Consider the following 15,691-nt stretch of genomic DNA (forward strand, 5'->3'; position numbering starts at 1 on the left):
ACTCTGTGGATCCTTTATTGCAAATTCAAATGGGATCAAATGGTCAGACAAAAGAGGGTTATGAGGAAATATGATGAAATGTTGTGTATTAGCAGCAAGTTATTGAATCATTTTCCTCAGAAACCAAACAAAATGATTGACAAACATGTTTTTACAAACTCAGTGTTGGACTTTGATCAGCAGGATAACCTGATGTTTGTGTTACCGATACATATCTGATGTTTTAGAAAGCGACTGCTATTTGAAAGGTCATGTCGCATTAAGTCCATCTTTTAGGGGGCGATCGTGGCTCAAGAGTTGGCAGTTCGCCTCGTAATCGGAAGGTTGCCAGTGTCCGGCAGCCTCGCCTCTGTCAGTGTGCCCCAGGGTGGCTGTGGCTACAATGTAGCAGTGTGTGAATGTGTGTGTGAATGGGTGGATGACTGGATGTAGTGTGAAGCGCTTTGGGGTCCTTAGGGACTAAGTGCTACACAAGTACAGGCCATTTACCATTTATGTCACTGACACAAGACAGATGCCAATTATCAGCACCGGAAAAGACAAACGAGAAAGCATGGCGGGGGAAACTGGAGACGGAGTGAGTTAATGGACAGAAACTGAGGTATTGGACTTGATTAGCATATGGGGAGACAATTCTGAAGAAACTGATAGACTGCTGCAACAACACCTACCAGCTCTGTTAGATTTGTATTTTTGATTGTCATTTGAGAACCTTCACAGACAGATTGTCATTTATGTTTACAGATATCTACTCATATATGCTTAGAGTTTTATAATTAGTTGTAGATTGGTAGAAGTTTGATCCTTAATAGTCTGCAAACTTGGTGTGCATTCCAGAGTGTTCTGGCTCTAGTAACACCCACATCTTGGGAGCATGGGAGAGGCCGTGCCTTGTCTTATTGTTTTATGGTATAGGAGGACACCTACTCTGTATCTGGTTAAGCATAAGAGCCTTTTGTTTAGATGAACTGCTGGACTTCCAGGCCAGCAGGTTTAGGGAAGTCATATATGGGGTCATGCTTTGACCCCACACACACACACACACAGGGTATTCTTTGTTCACATGCATACCTATGTAAGAGGTCATATGTTAATGACCCTATGCATATTCATGGAACCACAATAAAAGAGCAGTGTTACAGAAGAGCGGACGAGAGCAACTGAGGTCAAGCGAAGGAACGGCGCCTGTCCAGTTCTCTCCCGTGCACGTGAAACATAAAGAACTTGCCTACTTCGTGTCTTGCTTGCTGTGTAATTACATTGCCTTCAACGTTCCAGCGAATAGGGTTAAGCTACAAACCTATCAAGCTCTGTAGCCCCATTTTTACTTCCATAAACAAAGTGCGTTGTGTGTGACGTCTTCTTTTGCGCATGCGGGCTGCGAACCATTCACACTAGAGCGTGTTTGCTGTCACATTTTATTTGTAGTGTGAACAACCAGACAAGAAAGAAAAAGATGGATTTGATGAAAAAATCAGAATTGGGCATTAATACCTGCAGTGTGAACGTAGCCTTTGTCTCGCTGTATGAGAGTCAAGTTGTTACTCAATATTTATGGAGGATGTTTTTAAATTAGGCTCAAATATGTGACAGACATTTAATCCCATTTCAGTTTGGCCTCATCCTGGGCCGGATTATCCAACACACTCTTTCTTACATTTTAGCTCTTCAAGCCAAACATAGTAAAACAAGCAGATATCTGTTTCCTGATAAAATGATGTGACAGGTAGAATAAAGTGGTGGTGTTACAGCCTTTCTCCCCTCTGCTGCCGAGGCTGTTAGTCTCTCCCAAACTCAGCTACAGGACTTCCACATGAATGAAAGCAGCAGAGGTGGCTTTACAAATGAAAGAGGAAGAGGAGAAGAAGAGGAGAGGGAGGCCACCCTGACCATCACTCCAGCTGAAAACATCACACTTCCATTAAAGTTGGTGAGAAAATGTTGAGCAGGATGAGCTGCTGGCTAATCTGGAGGCTGTAGCAGCTGCTCACAGTCACAGTGGATTTCCACTCATGAAAAAGCTCTGGCTGCTTCATTTCTCATTTCATATCAGAGACTTTAAAGCTTCAGTGAAGCTGGACTGTGATGTTTCCTTTCAGCCTGATGTGCTCTGTATTGTTTTATGCAGGTCATGTAAAGAGGAATGAGCAGCTCATTTCAATATAAAAGGTTGGAACAGTAAAGAAAAAAAAAAACAGCTCATGAACTGAAACAGAACTGATTTCATTTTTTTAGCTGGATCATTTTAGTTGTTCCTTTTTATACTTATAATTATATTTACAATAAGTCTTAACGTTCCTCTTTTCCCTGCCAGGCACCACCACAGTTCACTTCAATAAAACTTTACTTCAGATTTGTTTTCATGTTTTGACCCAGAGCCGTTTTGTCACGGCTGAGGAGCAGTCGTGTGGAGTATTGAAAAAAGGATCCAAAATGCAGGTACTGGCTGGGGTGCGAGTGAGTGTTTATTTACAGAAGTGACAAAGTGACAAAAACAGGAAGAGCAGAGCGGGGAGTTAACAAACCTAAACTGGGGAAAACTAAAGAACTAACCGGTAGGGATTTTGGTTTTGTTTTTGCTCACAGGCTTTCGAGCGTTTTCCTTATAAAACGCCATTTTTACCGTTTCTTCCCGCAGTAAATATAACCAACGACAGTATTCAGGAAGAAAACCAAACATTGCAGATATTTTTATCATAACTCTGGTTTTACGTGTCCTATCAACACAATTTAAAAACTGGTATAAAGTCCACACTTTTTTTCCGTCAATTGTTCCGTCTGTCCTGCTCACATCTCCAATGGTTGTACACGTTGTCATTAACGTGGCTTCACTCCACATCAGCCACGCCGCTTTGCTCGCTAAAACACCGGTGTCGGCACATAAGGACGCTGTCATAGCCTGTCAACCACGTTGAGTAGCTGTGTATATACGAATGTGAATCGCATCATTGGCTGGACTATGGGATAAAGTGGCATCGTTCTAATCCCATACGGGAGCAGCCAGTCACTTACTGACTCACACTGCAAAACACAATTGTTAAAGTTTTAATTTGATTTTTTTTTTGTGCGCAACGCAGATTTTCTGTGCGCAGAGACGTGCCAGCAGTGCGCAATTGCGCACGAGCGCAGCTTAGAGGGAACATTGGGCACCACCTCAGTTCACTTCAACAAAACTTTACTTCAGATTTGTTTTCATGTTTTGATCCAGTGATGAGAGCCGTTTCCCCCGTGTCCAGTCCTTGGACTAAGCTAGGCTAAACATGTCCAGTGTCTGTCTATAATTGTGTGGATGCCCTAAAGGGCTTCCACACTATTGAGTTCCTGTTTCTCTTTATTCTTTATTCCACTATATTCCAGTTGCTTCCGTACACTTTTTGGCACTTATCTACTCCCTCAGTTTTCAGCCGATTTTCTCCGTTCAAACTCTAAACTGTTCTGCTCTTTCTGCTAATGCCGGCTATGACTTTTGGTGTTTATTACTGTTATACTTTTTAAAATATTACACTTTTTTCCTTTAATTTGTCCCATTGAAATGAATGGGAAACTTCCACAATTCTGCTAAAACTTGCTTGTCTTTGAAACTTAACTACTTTGTCATACTTTCACCTAGAAACTCCATTCAAACTTTAAAATGTTCTCAGATTATTGGGCTATTCCTGTCTGATTCAGCTTTTTCAGATCTTCTACCGTTTTAATCTTATCTCTCTTTAAGTTTTCAGTTGCAAAATTGTGATTTTTCAGAAAATACATGCGTTGCTATGGTTGCTATGCAATTAAGTCAGAGTGAGTGCTGGTCCGTTCTGAATTTTCTCTTCATGTCTAAACAACTTCTTGCTACTGGCCCAATTTGCACTCAAGCCCCACAAATTATACATCAAAACGTAGGTATTTTTGCTGGCTTTCAGACAATGTCACTATCTTTATTGTGAGATTTACCGTTTTTTTGCAATTTGCCTCGGAGTGACACAAGGTCTCAATACTCCCCATTCAAAGTCTATGGGGAGGTTTTGAAATTCAGAGCTGAAATTCTGTAACGGGAGGCATTTTAAAATCGCCATATCTCTTGAACAAAGCAAAGTTAGGACATGAGGCTTGTGCCAATATATCTTCAGACACTGCTGACACTCACAGTGGAAGCAGTTTTTACAATTATCTTACCGTTGAGCAATGAATTACATTTGTTTGAGGGGTGGAAATCTGTCCTTCTCTCAGTCTTCAAACTCTGGAAATGAAGCCGTTTCTTCTCTCGTCATATCTCCGCGACGGAGGTAGAACGAGCTATGAAAATCGCAGTCAAAATACACCAAAGTCCGCTGATTCACCCAGTACAAGAATTATGCTGCTAGCCCTCCTAGTTTTTGAGTTACACGACGTTTTGTAACTCCAAAAAACGGCGTTTTTCGCCTCTCACCGCGATCTATTTCTGACTGCTCAAGTATCTGTCTTTCAGACCGCCGCCCCCTTTCCAGGTGGCGCAATCAGTAATGACACGGCTCTGCAGCTCAAAGGTCGTGGGTTCAATCCCACCTTGTTAAACATTTTTTTTTCACTACAAATTGATACACTATCACAGACCTGTAATTTATATTGCTAATTTATTACAATTCTGCAAAGTTTTATGATTTTAGCAGCTTTTCTAATATGGACCTCAGATTCTTGTCAACACCACATGGCAGAAATACATACAAGTAAACAGCCTGATGAAGCAGACAGAAGCAGTACCTCTGATTGGTGAATTTGAGCAGAACCAGGTTGTTCTGCCTCTTTTCAGCAGAAATTCTGCTCATTCACCTCTTTTCAGCGCAATGTTCTGCTTCTTTCCCTCTTTTCTGCAGAAATTCTGCTGATTTACCTCTTTTCTGCAAAATTTTCAGCCCTTTTACCTCTTATGAGCACAATTCTCAGCAGCTTCTGCTCATTTCACCATAATTGTCAGTCTCTCCATCTCCTTCCTTGTGAGAGTCAGTTTGGCACAGTGAGATGAGTAGCCGTCTTGAGCCCAGGAGGGCTAGGTTTGAAACATATACTGTTATGCTGCAGACAGTCTATCTGTTATATTATAGTATTACTACTAAGTCACAGTATTTCTGCCAATTCGTAGTATTTGTACTAAATCATACTACTCGTGCCAAATCATAGTATTTGTTGCAAATCATAGTATTCAAACCAAAATATAGTATTTGTACCAAAGCATTGTATTTGTATGAAGTACCGTATTTCTGCCAAATCATAGAATTACTGCAATTTCATAGTATTTTGAGGAATCCCTTTTGTGATAGTATTACTTCTAAGTCATAGTATTTCTGCTTTGTCATAGTATTTGTACTAAAACGTAGCATTTCTGCCAAATCATAGTATTACTGCTATCTCATAGTATTTGAGTGAAATTACAGTGTTTCTGCAAAAACATTGTATTTCTGCTAAATCATAGTATTTCTGTTATCTTAGAGTACTTGTACTCAATTATAGTATTTGTGCCAAAGTTTAGTATTTCTGCCAAATCATATTTATGTGAATTTGTACACTGTAATATCGCTGTATTACGTAGTGGCTAAGTAGGAGGCTGACTGTTACTAAGTGCATCAGTGTACATAGGTCATCTCTTGTGTTGGAGTGCCCTCTTGTGACGCCTTTTGGTAGTGCCTTAGTAAATGTGAACACTGCAAGAAGTGGTATCAGACTGGTTTGTAGTGGAGGAATTTGTTGCCAGTTTCTTTAATCTTTAATCCGTATTCATGTTGTAATGTATACCCTGTTCTCAATCATAGAAACCACAACATATCACCCCTCCACATCCTCCTACTGTATGCCATATCTCCCTGTAACATCCATCTGACTGCCAATAAACTCCACCTGTGGTAATCTAATCCCTGGATGCCAGCCTCTCCTTCTGACCGAGGATAGCTACTATTGCACCACCCAGCATTAAACTGACGTACACCATTCTGTACAGTGCTAAATCATAGTGTTTGTGCCAAACAATAGCATTCACCCAAATAATAGTATTTCTGCTATGTTATATTATTACTGCTCATAGTATTTCTGCCAAATCATGGAATTTGTTCCAAAGCATAGTATTTCTTCCAAAGCATAGTTTTTCTTCCAAATCATAGTATAACTGCAAAATAAAAGTTTTTGAGCCAAAACATATTTTTTGTGCTAAAACATAGTATTTGTGCCAAATCATAGTATTTCTGCTAAATCCTAGTAATTTTGCTCAATGATAGAATTTCTGAATTTATGCTGTAGTACTTTTTGCTAGATTATAGTATTTCTTCTAAGTCAAAGTATTTCATGTAAATCATAGTATTTCTACCAAGTCCCAGTGTTTCTGCTAAATCATAAATCATACATAAATCAATGTTTCAGCACAAATTGTATGATTTGGCTCAAATACTATGATTTGGCAGAATTTTCTATGGTTCAGCACAAATGCTATGATTTGTAAGAAAAAATATTATTTAGTATAAATACTAATAATACTGTGTTTTAGCACAGATTCAGCTAACACTATGATTTGTCACAAGTGGTATGATTTGGTACAAATACTGTGATTTGGCACAAACACTGTGATTTACCAGAAATACTGTGATTTGGCAGAAATACTATCATTTGGTTCAAATATTATGATTTAGAAGAAATACTATGTTATAGTATAAATACTATATTCAGACTTTAAAAAAATTCTGCTCTTTCTGCTAATGCCGGCTATGACTTTTGGTGCTCATAACCTCTATACTTTTTGAGATATTGAATTTTTTTTGCAATATTTTTTGCCCATTTCTGCCATATTATCAGTGGCCTCACAGATTTTCCTTGCCGGGTTGACCTGTGTTTTAGCTCAGTGAGATGAGCATCCGTTCTCAGACTGGGAGGCCCGGGTTCAAATCCCGCTTATGGCAACATTTCTTTCAGTTAACAGTTAAACTTTTTTAAACTCTTTTCAACACAAATTTAAGCTTTTTCACCCCTTTTCAGCACAATTTTCAGTTTTTTTCACCACTTTTCAGCACAAATCCCAGCTTTTTCAGCTATTTTCAGCAAAAACATCTTTTCAGCAGAATTCTGAAAAGAGTTCTGCAGAACTCTTTTCAGCAGAAATTCTGCTGATTGAACTCTTTTCAGCAGAATTTTCACCCCTTTTCAGCCCAAATTCTGCTGATGCACCTCTTTTCTGCAAAATTTTCAGCCTTTTCACTTCTTCTCAGCACAATTCTCAGTAGCTTCTGCTCATTTAGCAAAATTGTCAGTTTCTCCATATCTTGTGTTTGAGAGAAAGAGTTTGGTTCAGTGAGATGACCAGCTACCTTGAGACGAGAAGGGCCAGGTTCAAATCCCGGTCATGGCAAAACCTGTTTTCAGTTCTCTCTTTTGTTCTGCCTCTTTTCTGCAGAAATTCTGCTGATTTACCTCTTTTCTGCAAAGTTTTCAGCCTTTTCACCTCTTATCAGCACAATTCTCAGCAGCTTCTGCTCATTTGAGCAGAATTGTCTGTCTCTCCTCCTCTTTTTTGAGGGAGAGAGTTTAGCTCAGTGACATGAGCAGCTGCCTTGAGACCAGCAGAGCCAGGTTCGAATCCTGCTCAGGGCGACATGTTTTTTTTCACCACCATGCAACTTTTTGCAACTTTTCATCTTTTTCAGCTTTTCAGCAGACAGCTTCAGCGTTAAGGCATCCACACAGCATTTTCGCAGGAAATGCAAATTTTTCTAGTAGTGTTTGTGTTCCTAAAAGGATTTCATGAATGTGTTATTGTTCATGTCACATCTGTATGAAAGAGGAAGTGAGGTTTATCCTTCATGATCACAAACTGTTCCAGCAGGTAAACCTGAGATCTGTGTGGAGCAGCTGACCTGTACGATGTGCTCAACACAAACATTATTTACCATCAGTTACTGTGTGACTGAACCACGGGGGTGTATGAAACATCGCTTTTAGTTTTAATAGCACATGGCAACATTCACACGTGAATCTAAACAGTAACACTTTGATTTGTTACAGTGAGGAGACTGTTGGAGGGAACGATGAGGGGAAACTGTAACAGCAGCAACAGAAACCAGGAGACAAAGCTGAGGTCTGGGTTCCTCTATGCTACACACAGCCTCCTGCTCCTGGACTTTAGTAAACACATAAATATCTCCAAGTACACTTACTTCAGAAACTCTATTAAACTCATTACAAGTTTACTTCAGCTTTAAATGACTCACAACATCAGCACACATGAGCAAACACAGTAACTCACACAGCTACTGTTCAAGTTTAGTCATCTTTAATACAAATATACCTCATTATTATGAATCTCACCACTACCTGCTCATTGAACTGAACAATAATTCTGTTTTACCATTAAAACAAAATATGTGACTGTAAAAAATCTTCCGACAGTAATTAAGAATCTCCTAAGCAATCCAAAGATAAAGAAAAGTTCACCTGCCAATTTTATAAAGCTTGGTTGTTTATACAATAATATAATTTAATGATATGTTTGGATCCTGACCTGAGAGTTTCCAGTGTACAATGTGGACTCTGCAGTGCAGCAGACAGAAGCTTCACTGCAATACAATTATTGGTTAACTAAATAGCTTCATTAAAACACAACTCTTCTTCTATTTCAGCACTTACTCCTTGTAAGCTCCACCTGCTCCACCTTCTGAGTCTGAAGACATGAAAACAAACTGTAAATCTAGTAGAAACATGATTGGAAATCTTCTCAGATCCATTTGTACATTTAGAGCCTGACACTGAAATATAGCAGCACGGACATTCACAGCAGCAAAGGGTTCTTGTTGATCTGAGCTGGCTTGGCCCTGGCTTACTGAAGATTAAAGAAAGCGGAATCAGCTGTTCAAAACCCCACAAGGCTGCCCGCTGTGACTGAAACAATGGGACGGGTCGTGACTTCTCACTGAACGCAGCACGGATAAGATGTTGGAGAAGCTCATGGCGGTCGTGAGTTCTCAGACTTGATAACCTCTGGGAGAAGCTCATGGCTCTCCAACTGGAGATTGAGAGACGAGTGATGGACTGTTAGATCAGCTGTGAAACTGACATGCAATTGTTGGCACCAAAGAAAACCACCATCATTTCATGCGGCTAACATACCGGCGCCAGCTGTGGTCTCAAGGCTGGAGCTGAACATAACAAATCTCACCCTGATAACAGACGGTGTTTACACTGTTCCTTCCCATCCGAAGCAAGGACACCTGGAAGACTGTTTATTTCACCTGGCAGAGCGAGGGACACCATCTCAGCTGCTGACCGGCCAGCTACCTAGCCTGACCTGTCTCCCCAATGTGATGCTTGTGTATTGTATGTACGGTTGGCAAGGTCAGGATCCTAATTGCCCCTTGAAAATAAATACAGTGTTCTGAATCTGAATCTGAAATTGGGGAGAACACAGCAAATACATAAACTTTACCCACTTGGATCCTTATCATTCAAGATTGTGAAAAGATTCTCTACTCAGAGAATACTGGTGATTTTAGATGAGAGGTGATTTGGAAGATGATGAAGGGGAAGATGATGAAGGGGAAGAGTTTTCACAACTAGAGGCCTTTTGTCTTCAGTGTATAGGACAGAGAAGACAGGAAGGGAGGGAGAAGTGGGGAGAGTAACACACAGGAAATGGTTTTGGGGAGACTCAAACTAGGCCCTGTTGTCACGACTCTAACCTTCAGTACATGCTGCTCAAGATAATTTTGTTACTTTGACAAAGACGAAATCAGAATGCCTTGAAATTGATATGGTATCACTGTGAGGTTGGATACTATTGATCTAACATCCTGTGGAAACATCAAATTTCAATTTAAGAGCATTTTGAAATTGTTAAATGAGTAAGTCATTGTGGAAGGCAGAATCAGACCGACTTGAAATTGATATGGTATCACTGTGGGGTTGTATACTGTTGATCTAAAGTGGAATTACCCTGTGGAACCATAATTTTTTCTTTTTAGAGCATTTCGAAATCGTTCCAAGAGTAAGTCAAATGTGGTCAATTTGAAAGTGCTATTAATTTGAAAGGCAAAATCAGACTGACTCGAAATTGATATGGTATCACTGTGGGGTTGTATACTGTTGATCTACAGGGTGGGCCATTTATATGGATACACCGTAATAACATGGGAATGGTTGGTGATGAGGGGCAAACTCCTCAAGATGGGTGGTGACCATGGTGGCCACTTAGAAGTCGGCCATCTTGGACACAACTTCTGTTTTTCCAATAGGAAGAGGGCCATGTGACACATCAAACTTATTGGTAATGTCTGCAGAAGACACATGGTTCTTTTTATTGCAGTTCCCAAACATTTTTAGAAGATAAACAAGGAATTGTGCGTGTTGCTAAGTTTATTTTTTCTTGGCATCTTCTTGTGACCTTTGTCATTTTGTGTGATTGCTCTTGCTGAGCCTACATACTAGGAGAGAGGGTGAGACTAGTTTTCTTTCTCCAGAGCAGGGGTCTCAAACTCAAATGAGCTGCGGGCCACTTCTGGCACCGTCATCTCATTGGAGGCCACTTTAGTGTCCAAGTAGTACAAACACGAAAACCCCACTAATATTTCCTAAAATGTAGTGTTTTGTTTGTTTTATTTAATTAAAAATATTGTGTAACAAGACAAAACTGCAAACAAGAAAGTGTGCAGTTTTGTTCATTGAACTACCAAATAAACAGCTCTTTCTGGCCAGACAGGTGGCAGCACTTTTGCTATAATTAGGGCCCGAGCACCGAGAGTGCGAAGGCCCTATTGTATCTGCTCCGTTTCTTATTATTAGGGCCCGAGCACAAAAGTGCGAAGGCCCTATTGTATCTGCTCTGTTTCTTCTTCTTCTTATTATTATTATTATTAGGGCCCGAGCACTAAAAGTGCGAAGGCCCTATTGTATCTGCTCTGTTTATTAGGGCCCGAGCACAAAAGTGCGAAGGCCCTATTGTATCTGCTCTGTTTATTATTAGGGCCCGAGCACTGACTGTGCGAAGGCCCTATTGTATCTGCTCTGTTTCTTATTATTATTGTTATTATTATTATTATTGTTATTAGGGCCCGAGCACAAAAGTGCGAAGGCCCTATTGTATCTGCTCTGTTTCTTATTATTATTATTAGTATTATTATTATTATTATTATTATTATTAGGGCCCGAGCACCGAGAGTGCGAAGGCCCTATTGTATCTGCTCCGTTTCTTAGTATTATTATTATTATTATTCAGGCAAAAGAAGGGCCTTTTTGAGGTCTTTAACATGCTCAAAAACTCATGAAATTTTGCACACATGCCAGGTCTGGTGAAAAATTTTGTATTTTAATGGTTTTACATATGAGCACTGGGAAATGGCTCTGTAGCGCCACCTATGCCTTGTTAAATGCAGCCCTACGAACACATCGTTTGAGCTACATGTATGAAATCTGGCACACATCCCAAGACGAACAAAAAAGTCTGTGGGACCATATGACGCAAACCCAACAGGAAGTTCGCAATTTAGAGGTGAAGGTGACATTTTGGCTCTAATTTTGCCATTTCCATGCCTCGAACTTTTTCGAACTCCTCCTTGGGATTTGGTCGTCTAAACTTCATCTTTGGTCAGTGTCAACTACACACCTGGGCCATGTTAAATTGCGGAGCTTTTGAGTTTTCGGGTTACTGTGAGGCCGTGGCGCCACGGCGAATTTCGATGACTCGCCATGAAAATCTTATTGCCTCTCGTTCTGTCATACATTGTCCGACCTTGACCAAAGTGGACACATATGATAAGGCTCCACCCCTGAACATATTTCAACTGCCATATTTGACATCAGGGACAGCGCCACCTAGTGGGAACAGGAAATGTCATGTTTTACACTTTGGGGTACAGTATTGTAATGGGTGACATCTGCAGCCTCAAATTTCTCCAGGAAAGCCTTAAGGAGTTGGTCTTGGGTTACAGAGAAAACTGTGAGTTTTCGCTGAAGGGTGTGACCCCAGCAGCATGGCGAACATTGAGGTCTCGCCATGAAGAAACAAATTAGTGTAACTCAATGAAATCCAATCTGATCAGTACCAGATTTTACAGGGATGATGTCAGACCCGCCCTGAACAGATTGATATGCCCATTGTCAGGAATACGTAGAGCGCCACCTAGTGGCACCAGGAAATGTCATGTCTTTCATTTTGTTGTACTGATTTTCACAGGTTCATCGTGGCCACCTCAAAAGCGGTGAATATCACCATCAGTCCCTCTTGATGCTTCAGTGAGAAAATTGTGACTATAAACTGAACGGCGCACCCTGGTGGCAACGCAGTTCACCATGAAAGATGAAGTGGCTTTTGAGGGGCTTGAAAAGTTTAAAAAGTCTTGAAATTTGGCGCACACCTCTAATGTGATGAGGGATTTCTTTTTATATGTTCCTTTTCCTTGAACAGCGCAAAATGGCTCCACAGCGCCCCCTACAAAATTTCAAAACAACAGCCCCTGCTCTGTGTTTTATGTATGAGTTTGAAACCTGGCAAGCTTATTGGAGATATCAAGATGTACAAAAAAGTCTCTTGGAGCAATATCCCAAATCCAACAGGAAGTCAGCCATTTTAAAATTAATGTGTAAATTTGGCGACATTTTCCCCTCTTTTCAGGCCTCATACTTTGACGAACTCCTCCAAGGGATTTCATTAGATTTACGCGATCTCCTGTGTGTGGAATCTAAAGACCTTTGTGATGTTAAATTGCGAAGCTTTTTACGTTCAGGGAAACGGGGTGGTCATGGCGGCACGTGGAGTTTCAATCACTCGCCAAAAAGCAGTAATCTGCTGTCACTCAAAAACACAATGTCCAATCTCTCCCAAAGGTCGCAGGCGTGATGAGACTCGAGCTCGGAAATGTTTGTTATGCCATTTGTCAGTAATGGTTAGAGCGCCACCTAGTGGGACGACTATAATAATGGTTGAAGGAGATGAAATTTTAGCTGGTGGTTAAATGCATGAATTCCATCAATGTGACATCAGATCGGAAGCGCTGGTTTTAGGTGTTGGGCTTGGCTCGATGCGCCGGGGGTGCGAGGGCCCTCATATCGCTGCTTGCAGCTTTAATTAGGGCCCGAGCACCGAGAGTGCGAAGGCCCTATTGTATCTGCTCCGTTTCTTCTTCTTCTTATTATTATTATTCAGGCAAAACAAGGGCCTTTTTGAGGGCTTTAACATGCTCGAAAACTCATGAAATTTTGCACACATGCCAGGTCTGGTGAAAAATTTTGTATTTTAATGGTTTTACTTATGAGCAGTGGGAAATGGCTCTAGAGCGCCACCTATGCCTTGTTAAATGCAGCCCTACGAACACATCGTTTGAGCTACATGTATGAAATCTGGCACACATGTGTATCATGCCAAGACGAACAAAAAAGTCTGGGGGACCATTGACGCAAACCCAACAGGAAGTCCGCCATTTGGAAGTGAAGGTGACATTTTGGCTCTAATTTTGCCATTTCCATGCCTCGAACTTTTGCGAACTCCTCATTGGAATTTCATCGTACAAGCTTCATATTTGGTCAGTGTCAACTACACACCTGGGCCATGTTAAATTGCGGAGCTTTTGAGTTTTCGGGATACGGTGAGGCCGTGGCGCCACGGCGAATTTCGATGACTCGCCATGAAAATCTTATTGCCTCTCGTTCTGTCATACATTGTCCGACCTTGACCAAAGTGGACACATATGATAAGGCTCCACCCCTGAACATATTTCAACTGCCATATTTGACATCAGGTACAGCGCCACCTAGTGGGAACAGGAAATGTCATGTTTTACACTTTGGGGTACAGTATTGTAATGGGTGACATCTGCAGCCTCAAATTTCTCCAGGAAAGCCTTAAGGAGTTGGTCTTGGGTTACAGAGAAAACTGTGAGTTTTTGCTGAAGGGTGTGACCCCAGCAGCATGGCGAACATTGAGGTCTCGCCATGAAGAAACAAATTAGTGTAACTCAATGAAATCCAATGTGATCAGTACCAGATTTTACAGGGATGATGTCAGACCCGCCCTGAACAGATTGATATGCCCATTGTCAGGAATACGTAGAGCGCCACCTAGTGGCACCAGGAAATGTCATGTCTTTCATTTTGTTGTACTGATTTTCACAGGTTCATCGTGGCCACCTCAAAAGCGGTGAATATCACCATCAGTCCCTCTTGATGCTTCAGTGAGAAAATTGTGACTATAAACTGAACGGCGCACCCTGGTGGCAACGCAGTTCACCATGAAAGATGAAGTGGCTTTTGAGGGGCTTGAAAAGTTTAAAAAGTCTTGAAATTTGGCGCACACCTCTAATGTGATGAGGGATTTCTTTTTATATGTTCCTTTTCCTTGAACAGCGCAAAATGGCTCCACAGCGCCCCCTACAAAATTTCAAAACAACAGCCCCTGCTCTGTGTTTTATGTATGAGTTTGAAACCTGGCAAGCTTATTGGAGATATCAAGATGTACAAAAAGTCTCTTGGAGCAATATCCCAAATCCAACAGGAAGTCAGCCATTTTAAAATTAATGTGTAAATTTGGCGACATTTTCCCCTCTTTTCAGGCCTCATACTTTGACGAACTCCTCCAAGGGATTTCATTAGATTTACGCGATCTCCTGTGTGTGGAATCTAAAGACCTTTGTGATGTTAAATTGCGAAGCTTTTTACGTTCAGGGAAACGGGGTGGTCATGGCGGCACGTGGAGTTTCAATCACTCGCCAAAAAGCAGTAATCTGCTGTCACTCAAAAACACAATGTCCAATCTCTCCCAAAGGTCGCAGGCGTGATGAGACTCGAGCTCGGAAATGTTTGTTATGCCATTTGTCAGTAATGGTTAGAGCGCCACCTTTAGTAAATTGCATGAATTCCATCATGTGACATCAGATCGAAGCGCTGGTTTAGGTGTTGGGCTTGGCTCGATGCGCCGGGGGTGCGAGGGCCCTCATATCGCTGCTTGCAGCTTTAATTAGGGCCCGAGCACCGAGAGTGCGAAGGCCCTATTGTATCTGCTCCGTTTCTTCTTCTTCTTATTATTATTATTCAGGCAAAACAAGGGCCTTTTTGAGGGCTTTAACATGCTCGAAAACTCATGAAATTTTGCACACATGCCAGGTCTGGTGAAAAATTTTGTATTTTAATGGTTTTACTTATGAGCAGTGGGAAATGGCTCTAGAGCGCCACCTATGCCTTGTTAAATGCAGCCCTACGAACACATCGTTTGAGCTACATGTATGAAATCTGGCACACATGTGTATCATGCCAAGACGAACAAAAAAGTCTGGGGGACCATTGACGCAAACCCAACAGGAAGTCCGCCATTTGGAAGTGAAGGTGACATTTTGGCTCTAATTTTGCCATTTCCATGCCTCGAACTTTTGCGAACTCCTCATTGGAATTTCATCGTACAAGCTTCATATTTGGTCAGTGTCAACTACACACCTGGGCCATGTTAAATTGCGGAGCTTTTGAGTTTTCGGGATACGGTGAGGCCGTGGCGCCACGGCGAATTTCGATGACTCGCCATGAAAATCTTATTGCCTCTCGTTCTGTCATACATTGTCCGACCTTGACCAAAGTGGACACATATGATAAGGCTCCACCCCTGAACATATTTCAACTGCCATATTTGACATCAGGTACAGCGCCACCTAGTGGGAACAGGAAATGTCATGTTTTACACTTTGGGGTACAGTATTGTAATGGGTGACATCTGCAGCCTCAA

This window comes from Oreochromis niloticus, unplaced genomic scaffold, assembly GCF_001858045.2.
Source record: "Oreochromis niloticus isolate F11D_XX unplaced genomic scaffold, O_niloticus_UMD_NMBU tig00002652_pilon, whole genome shotgun sequence".
NCBI lineage: Eukaryota > Metazoa > Chordata > Actinopteri > Cichliformes > Cichlidae > Oreochromis > Oreochromis niloticus.